Here is a 9,124-nt window from a genome sequence, read left to right as displayed (position 1 = left end):
CAACCTCTAGGATAAAATAATATTGAGAAATAAAATTTACCTTGGATTAGTTTCATGTAAACATAAAAACCCCAACTTCTCAGAACTCATGTGAAAAACATAATGTAGTTAATATTAAATACAAAGATTATGCAACCTATTACTTTTACAGTTTGTGCTCCTGTGTCCTTGATTTTGTCCCTGTTTTGCTTATGATTAATGAATGACTCACCCTCAGTACCCTCTCATTTATTTCATACCTCATTATGAATTTAAAATGGTCAATTTGTTATTTGAAAACAGCAGAATAAGCATGGAAGTTAAACAGTGTTCAAAAGTGCAAATGACACTTTTATAAATAAATTGCTATTCTATCACATTTTAATGGTTTATATTTTTAACTGCTTTTGATATAATTTTGAAGAGTGTGCTTAACTTACTCCCATAGAATACCAGGTGGAGTTTCTCCATGTGATTTATTTGAACATCATGAGTGTCAGTACACTCTGTACAGTCACTCATACACAGATCCTACAATGACACCTGGTGTATTTTACAGTTTTCTATTTTGGCTTCTCAAGATCCTGTGCTATAATTCCCCCCTGGCTTCTCATTTGTTTTGTTTGGAATTATTTTACCAGGGTATGATAGTTTATAATGTTTTGAGATTATACTGTCAGCATTCACAAAATAAAGGCTAGAAAATGAACTTTTGTGTCTATTAAGTAAGTTCACAGTTGTTAAAGCAAAACCCACTAACTTATTTATACTGAAAACAGTTTCATACCAATAGTTCACAGTATTACTTTTTTGTTGTTATATCCTTTTCCAGTTTTGATAATTACTTTCATCAACATAATTTGGTAGTTTCAAATCCTTTCTTAAACAGAAAAAAATTGGTTTGGGTGACATCTATAATAAATACCATTCTGGGGAGCACTTAGAGGCATAAACTAAAAAGTCCATCTTTGCTTACTGAAGTCAATTGTGGCACTGCACATACTTCAGTGTGGGATAATCCAGTCCCTTCAGAAGCCTGTGCTGTCTTTTCTTTCCTCATCACGTTGGCAATCTTGTCCACACCAATGAGAGAAGCTCAAAGTTCTGCAACCAAGACTTCACTGAGTAAAGGCATTGCCCTTAAAGCCCCGGGGGCAGCTTCTCCTGCAGAAGATAATATGTCTCTATGCCTTACCTTTTTCACTTTCTGGCTCATGATGTGCAAGCAGCAACACCTGCACCTCCTATTTTTGCTCTGTTTTATTTCCAGCTGAATTATGGCTGTGAGGTTTATTCAGGGTGGATAAACCAGCCTCATGCTGAGGCTTCGTTCAACAGAGAGTAGAATCCAGAATCCATGGATGTTATAAACAGAGAAGTAGAAATCAAGCTCAACCTATTCTTCACTCTGTACAACATGCATTGCTACTTGTGGTGCCAAGTTCAGTAGCTTAAATATTGTGTCATCATAAAAATAGTGTAACTGAGCATGGTTATTAACTGCAGGCTGACCTTCAGCTTTGGCTTTGCTTAATATTGCAGATTTATGTTTTTCCCACAGCTCATTCAGAACACTTTGCAGAGTGGTTTATTAAAGGATAACTAAACATTGTCCTTGGTGTTCATACATCTTTGGAACAATTCCAAATCTGTGATCTTTTCCCTGAATTTTTTCAACACATACCAGCCTTTTTTCTTCCCTCAATTTCAGTGAAAACTCTACAGAGATCATTGTTTCAAACCAATCCTACCTATGATACACTTTGAGATTACTGAACAGGTTGTCCTTCAAATTAACAAAGTCAAATACCCCTCCCAATACCCTCTTATTCTGTCAAGCTCTGTGTTAGTTTTCAGTGGCAATTAAAAAGATAATATTTTTACAAATGGCAAGTTTAAGAGGTAATAATAAAAGGTAAATTTGACATCAGTCATGAAGTATGTGCAAAAAAAAAAAAAAGTGAAACTGTCCCCCTGGAAACTTCATGAAATTATAATAGAAGTGGAGTTTGTGATGGATATTGTTGAAACCAGAAAAAAACTACACAAAACAGGTAGAATTTATTACTACCTTGTTTGAGTATTATCCTCAGTATAGAAAGATCAAAACCAAAACATAATGTAGAGGAAATGAAGGTATGTAGTGAGGGGTTTACCTCTAAGGATTTAATCTCTAGTAAGTGGCTTTCTGCTTAAGCAATAAAAGCATTTGGTCTCCTTGCCTAACAGGAATGAAATTCTGCCTTTCAAGGCAAATGCTTAGAGATAACTAAAGCCAGTCTGAAACTTAACAAGTGCTACTTCTGTTACTTGAAGTGTTCTATTTTAAAACATCATTTATACTCTTTTATTCTAAAAATAACAAGACATATCTCCAGGAACTATTCATTCTTCATTCTGAATTGAAAGGATCCATTACTCCGTTATGCACACCTTTCATTTACATTGCTGACCACTATTTATTGAGTTACCAGGCACCCAGGGCAGAAAGTGCATCCTACAGACTCAGAGCATATAACAGTGAAAATATCACTATCATAAACATCAAAACTGCAAACTGCACAAAATGATAGAAGACCAGATTCTGCCTTAAAGCTCTGTGAGGCAAATTCATCAGCAGTGTGACTTCACGTCCATGCTCCAAATCTGAATGTGAAAATTACACCTTTGGCACTCTCAGCTAACAAACACCTGCAGAACTGTGGGAGTTGAACCTCCTGTTCAGATGATTGGATTCACTTTCACTGCTTTTTGAAGCCTGACTTACAACAGGTGAGGATGCAGAGTAAAAAAAGGTGTTGGGGGAAGGCAGAGCACTTGCTTGTTTAGCACATTTTATGGATGGGTCAGGAATACAGGACATGGATGGTAATGTGGTGACTGGCAGCAAAGAACTCTGAGCTGGAGCAAATGTGAAGGTAAAACAGAGTCGAAATGGTGAACCATCTGCTTTCTAATGAAAACATCTCCTCTTGTCAGCAGTATCCAGAAAAAATGATTTCTTAGTTGGAGTGTATAACCGAGGGAAGTAGCTTTTTTGCTATATGAGGTAATACACTCAAATGATGTATGACTTAGAAAATAGTGTGGGTTAATGATCTTCAGCTGGATCAGGGAGTAAAACAAAGTAATTTCATAATACAGAACATGATGGATTAAATCATGTTAATACCGGGTATATACATTAAAGAAAATGATCTTTCTGGCATACTAAATGGCAAAATAAAAAGCACTTTTAGTAAGCTATATGATTAATTAGTCTGCCCTTTTATTTATGTACCATGATAAAGTAAAATGTACTTCTTCTGGTTACCTCCCAGACAATTATTCTAAAAGTTATATTGAATACACCAGCTTCATTGTATTGCATCAGTCCATCAGGAACTGCAAGTAGGTCCCTGTCTTTGTTTTAAGTCAGGGGTTTTCTTTTTTCCTCTCCCTCTCTTATCCTCCTTTACTAGAGATTATTGGGGTTTTGTATGTTTTTTAACTCATTCAAATGTGAGCCTGAACATGATATGATCATACATTGCAATAATATAAACATTGATTTGTCTTAGAATTATTCCTCACAGAGAATGCAAAAAATTCCTGTGCTTTAAAAGCTACAGCTCACATGTAATTCAAGCAAATATTTAAATATGGGAATGCAAATGCTTCAGAGTTCGTTCAGATCCTGAGCTGTTTCATTTCCTGCCTCTACAATTTAATTGTGTATCTTGCAAATTTCTACCACAGCTTCAATCACACGAAGAATCTTTTAGAAATAAGATGGGAATGTATTTTCAAAAGAGATTTAAAATTAAACTAAAATCTCAGATTTCAGAAATAATGTTAGAGGAAGGAATATTATTTTTGAGAACTATGTGTCCTCCTGTTGTACATACTTGGTAGAAATTATGCCACTGACAAAAGACACAGAAGCTTCCTCTAGTACCAAATTTATGTGAAAGGAAGAAAAGGCATTATCAGCACTGAATTTACTTCTTTCTTAAAATGTTATGAATGTGTAGAAACTGATAAAATGCAGGAGTTAAAGAAAAGTGCATGTCAATGATATTTTTAAAAATAATGTACAGTAAGCTGGGATAGGTTTTGTATTCTAGGGATTCACATAGTCCTTCAAACTGGATTGCCTTAGACAGATGTGCTTAACAACACAGAAAATGTGAAAGACCAGACTTGGACATTTTCTAATGTTAAATTCAGAATTCAGGTGGGGAGTGTTTTTAACAGAGAGAAATGTGTTTTTGTAAGGGGTCCAGCACTTACATTGACTTATTTTGTTATACTTTTCCTCAGACCTGCACAGAAAAGTAAATCCTGATTCATAAATCCTAGGCTAAAGAAAATGTCTTTTTAAAAAAAGAACAAGCTAAGAACAACTACTTTTTTTTTCCTGGTTTTTTGGGTTTTTTTTTTTTTTTTTGGTAGATGCTAGTGCCAGACATTTGTCTGCTACAGGAAGAATTTGGAATTTCTGCATGAAACCCTTGCAAAGTTCTAATTCTGGATTATCTCACACAGAGTCCACCTGCTGATACAGAGTCAGTACTTGCTGACTAATCTTTTGTTTGAAACACCACTAATGTTTTCCTCAGACTCTGGGGGTTTTGCCTTCTCTACTGCAACATGAAATCTGTCTTTACTGAGAATTAATTAAATAACGATAGCTATAAATCCAATTATTTTCAATATTTGGAAATATTGTGCCTGTGCATTTTGTGTTTATCTGCTCTCAAAGGAGCTGCTCTACCAACAAACTCTACAAAAATCACTTTTGTTTTTTAGTGTATTTTAGAGTGCAGTGAGAGTGTTCTTTCCTTCTGTGCCCTGTTACAATCTCTTCACCACTCAAGGTGTCCTGGGCAGTTTTCAGGTCTCTCAGATTTCTGTTTAATGTAGAAAAAGGCACACAAACTTTTCTCTTGTCAAATGTATCTTAATTTCATCCTTTTCTATGATCAACACTCACAAAAATTATTCTGCTTTCCTTTTCCAAGTGTTATTCTCTTATTCTAAAGAGGATCATAAAGGCATTAACCAGGAAGATTTTTCCATGCTGCTCAGAAGTATCACATCTGTACTACTTTTTTAAGGGAGCAGATTTATGATAAATTTTTGCTTTATTTCACCAATTCATACCAATATAGCCTATAGCTGTTAATAGTTGCTTATATATTTGTAAGCAGCTTTTCAGCCTAGAACCACATAGATACTGCCAGGAAGTTACAAATAGTTCATAAATAGAAAAAATGTGGACACCTATTTACAACCAGTAAATAAGCTTTAATTTTTTTTTTAAGATCTGTGAATTAGTTCCTAGTGAGGCTGTTGTGAGAATATAGAAAATGGGTGACATGTATCACAGAGAAAGTGTATTAGCACAGCTTCTTCAAAGTGTTGGTCTAAAATATCATTAAATTTTTGCTACATTTCTAACGTTAGTTTGTAGAATATAACACCACCTCAAAGTGTGACTTTAAAATTAGCTTTTGCCTGAGATGAGGGCGAGGGGTTTTAGCAAGCAGCAGGCTTTATACCTAAAATTACATTAATTTATTTACTGCAACAAAATTAGGTAGGTTAGGTGTTGTTCGAACTGAGTTGTTACACAAAACGAGTAACCAAAAACCAAAACCCCCAAAACCAAAACCCAAGAAAAGTAAGAGAAGTGTTAGTGCTCTTGTACTCCAATACTGTTGGCAGGACTCGACTAGAAATGCCAGATATGTATAAAGAGTAATTTTGTCTCATTAAATGATAACATTAGTGGTTCCTCTTCGTCTCCTTAATTCATTTCTTGTAGTTTTTCCTGTCACATCCACTTGTTTTATGGCTTACTAACTTGCAAGTTATGGTCGTAATTTATGGTCAAAATTGAGTGGTAGCAAATCACAGAATATTTTCATTGATTACCCTAAATTGTCTAATCTCCTGTATGTTTTTAGGACTTGATTGGGTGGTATTTACTGATTGCCTTCATCTAATTTAAAAATCAATCAATAGCAACAATGAGAGGTGGTGGATAAATTGAGTCTAATGCAGCATAACTGCAGCAAATATCCATCAAAGGCTCATTCTCAATCAAATTTGTGGGAAGTTTTAATACATAAACCAAAATGTCTAAAAGCCTTACTTCTAGAACACATCATTTTTAAATTGTGCTCTGCAATGTGACATCTTATTGCTCTTATGCTGTCTATTTAGGGCAGTTTTCCACTGCTAAAATGAACATATTTCACTACAATAAAACTGTAGCAAACAAGGAAAAAAAAAGTCATCAGCTTTGGTTTAAAGGCACTTTGTTCCATCTTCCCCAATATCATCTGTATATAATAATGGGAATTAACATAACATCAGCTTTTCATATGAACTGTGTGCATTTTCTCTGAGATAAACATTCTGATAAGTGTCTCAATAGGAAATGTTTTCTACATTGAGAAATCAATCCACTAAAGTTGTTCTTTACATTGCTCTTTTTTAAAAACATCTGTAGTTCCTGAAGTTTTGGATAGCAAATATGAAGGGGACTGTGTGGAAGGCAATATTCTAATTTCTTGATATTATGAGGGCAAGACACCTCACGTAGAAAACAAGGACAGAGAGTAAATGCAAAATTTCTATGTAGATTCTGTGTAGATTACTGAGGATATTCAGTTTTTATTTCTTGACAACATGGGACATGTGAAGCTACAGACTTGTTAGGCAATAGGAGGTTCTCCCCTGTGACTCCAGGTGTAATAAATAACCAGTGGAGAGAAACTTGGAGGTTTGCCTATTTTCTCATTCTTTGCAAATATTTGTTTTTTGAGTCAAGGGGTGCTAATTAATAGGTCAACATGTGGAAAAAACATCCAAAATGGTTCTGAATTCGCTCAGATATAAGCACCTTTTTGGCTTCTAAAGAAAGTACAAGTTATATGGCTGCAAGCCAGCACTGCTACAAACCAAACCACAGATATGTAATGGATTGGGAAAACACCACCACTCTGGAAAATAATTATTCTCTTCTAATCAATTTTAAAATATCCTTTGTTGCTAAACACTCCTGAAAAATCTCAGGCCCAAGCAACAGATCACAGCACACATTACAAATATAAAAGACAACCACCAAAGAGAACCCTACCAGCAGTCCAGGGTTTATTAAAATTCTGACATTCTGAGATATCTTCTTGCCAAGGGCCCTCTTACAATGACATCTGTACACTTGTCATTACATTGTGGTTCGCATTACTTACATAAACATGCCACAGGGAAACCATGACTGATATAATTTTTGTAAGATTGAAAGGTAGCCATTGTGATCATTAAAACAAACCTGAGAGAGCCTTCCTGATGATGGAACAGATTCAGTTACTTCTTCCTTCTTTGTGGGTCATTAGTTAAGAGGGGAAGGTGGGGGAGGAGGGAGAGAAGGCACATACTGCAGGTGTTTTATCCTTTGTAAGGAGACTGCACTGAGACAAATGATTCTAGCTGGCATTTTGTACACACCGGAGATTGCTTATCGATCCAGATCAGAATATTCAGGCCGGCCCCAGGGAAAAGGCAGAGTATTTTCTGAGGGAGTTAATAACCTGGCAGCTGAGCTGTCTTGTCCAATTCACTGAACCTAGGGCTCTAATCAGGCCAGAGTTTTTATTTTGAGAAATCTTGCCATATGTGTCTGCTATCTGCCTTCCACTCTATTGGAACAGTGACAGTGATTGAAATGACAGCCTATAGATAGAGCCTAATCAAATTGTTTATTATCAGCCTAAATCAATATGTATAGATTCTAGAAACATCACTGTCATGCCATGAAAAAGTCATACTAATACTACATGCTGCAGGTGTAATTCTAAAATGTATTTTTCCATCCTAAATTATGTCTGAATTTAACAGAGTAAAAGAAATTAGAATGGTGTATGAGACAGTGAAAAATATGCAGGTTTAAACATTTCAGTAACATTAAGGATTAATGTTTAAATGCTACGTTGTTCATTGCTTAAATGTGTTATCATGTTTCTAGTGAAGAACAGAGCTGTGGGAAAGGAAAACTAAAAATTGAAAAGAAAAGTTGTTTTGCCTTTTGAACAGAAAGGGGGAAATCTCACAGAGATCTGTCTAAGCACATGCTGCAGGATGAATCAAATTCCAGCACTCCTAAAAACCAAGTTTTGAGACATCCAGACTACAGGGATGAAAACACAGTAACGTGAATTCCTTTGGTACTACACAAATATTACTCCCAAGAGCCTACCAAAGAGCTTGGACCGTGAAATCTTATGATTTGATAAGAAGCTGATTTCATAAAGCCCTCTCTTCTGAAGACTGTTGAACACCCTTTTTGCACAGGAAAGATATCAGTGAATCCTATGGAAAGAATAAAAAGCATTTAATGGTATGTCATAAAACAGATTCTACAGGCTTAATTATTGTGTCTCAAACAGAATTTTCCAAACACAAAACGCGAGATGAAGAAGGAATATTCCTGAGGGTGTGGCACTGGACAGAAATCTCTCCCATTTGGGAATAGACCAGCAATCTGTTTGGCCAGTGAGTGTATGAATCTGAAATTTTCCTGCAATGGAAGTGACTGAAATGGATAATCCTGGGAGGGCTTGTGGCCCAGCAAGAGGCAGCCGTGTAGTTCACAACTTTTGAAGTTGTTCTACTGGCAGAATTTGTACTACCTAACGTGTCCTGAGGAATAATTCGTTGCGTTGCTCCTCAAAAAAGAAATTTCAAAATTGTTTTAAAGTACTCTGGCAAGGCAAAGATGCTGTGGGCTTAGAGCAAATGGTATGTTTTGCCCTGAAGAATGGTGTGAAATAACTTTCTGGTTATTTAATCTTTGCAATGCAAAGATTCATTCAAGCTCTTGTTTGAGTATCATTTACATTGTGTGATTATTGGGTTGAGTCAAACATGTAACAAGTCTTAGCATTACAGCATACATGTTAATAAAAATAATATTGTGTTGTAGGTTGTACTAATTTAAAGAGTTTTATTTTTCCTTGGATAAACGTACTTTTCTTACTGTGACTGTGTAAAGCTCTCCAAACAGCAATTATCTTGGCTAGATGAATCTAGGAATTTTCCTATTACATTCAAAATTAGAATTTCTTGATTGCCATTTAAAAAAATAAAGGTTCTTATT

Source organism: Pseudopodoces humilis, chromosome 14, assembly GCF_049639895.1.
Source record: "Pseudopodoces humilis isolate 2021_Gansu_Grassland_sample_001 chromosome 14, ASM4963989v1, whole genome shotgun sequence".
Lineage (NCBI taxonomy): Eukaryota > Metazoa > Chordata > Aves > Passeriformes > Paridae > Pseudopodoces > Pseudopodoces humilis.
The sequence above is the reverse complement of the archived record's forward strand: the minus strand, read 5'-3'. Positions refer to the sequence as shown.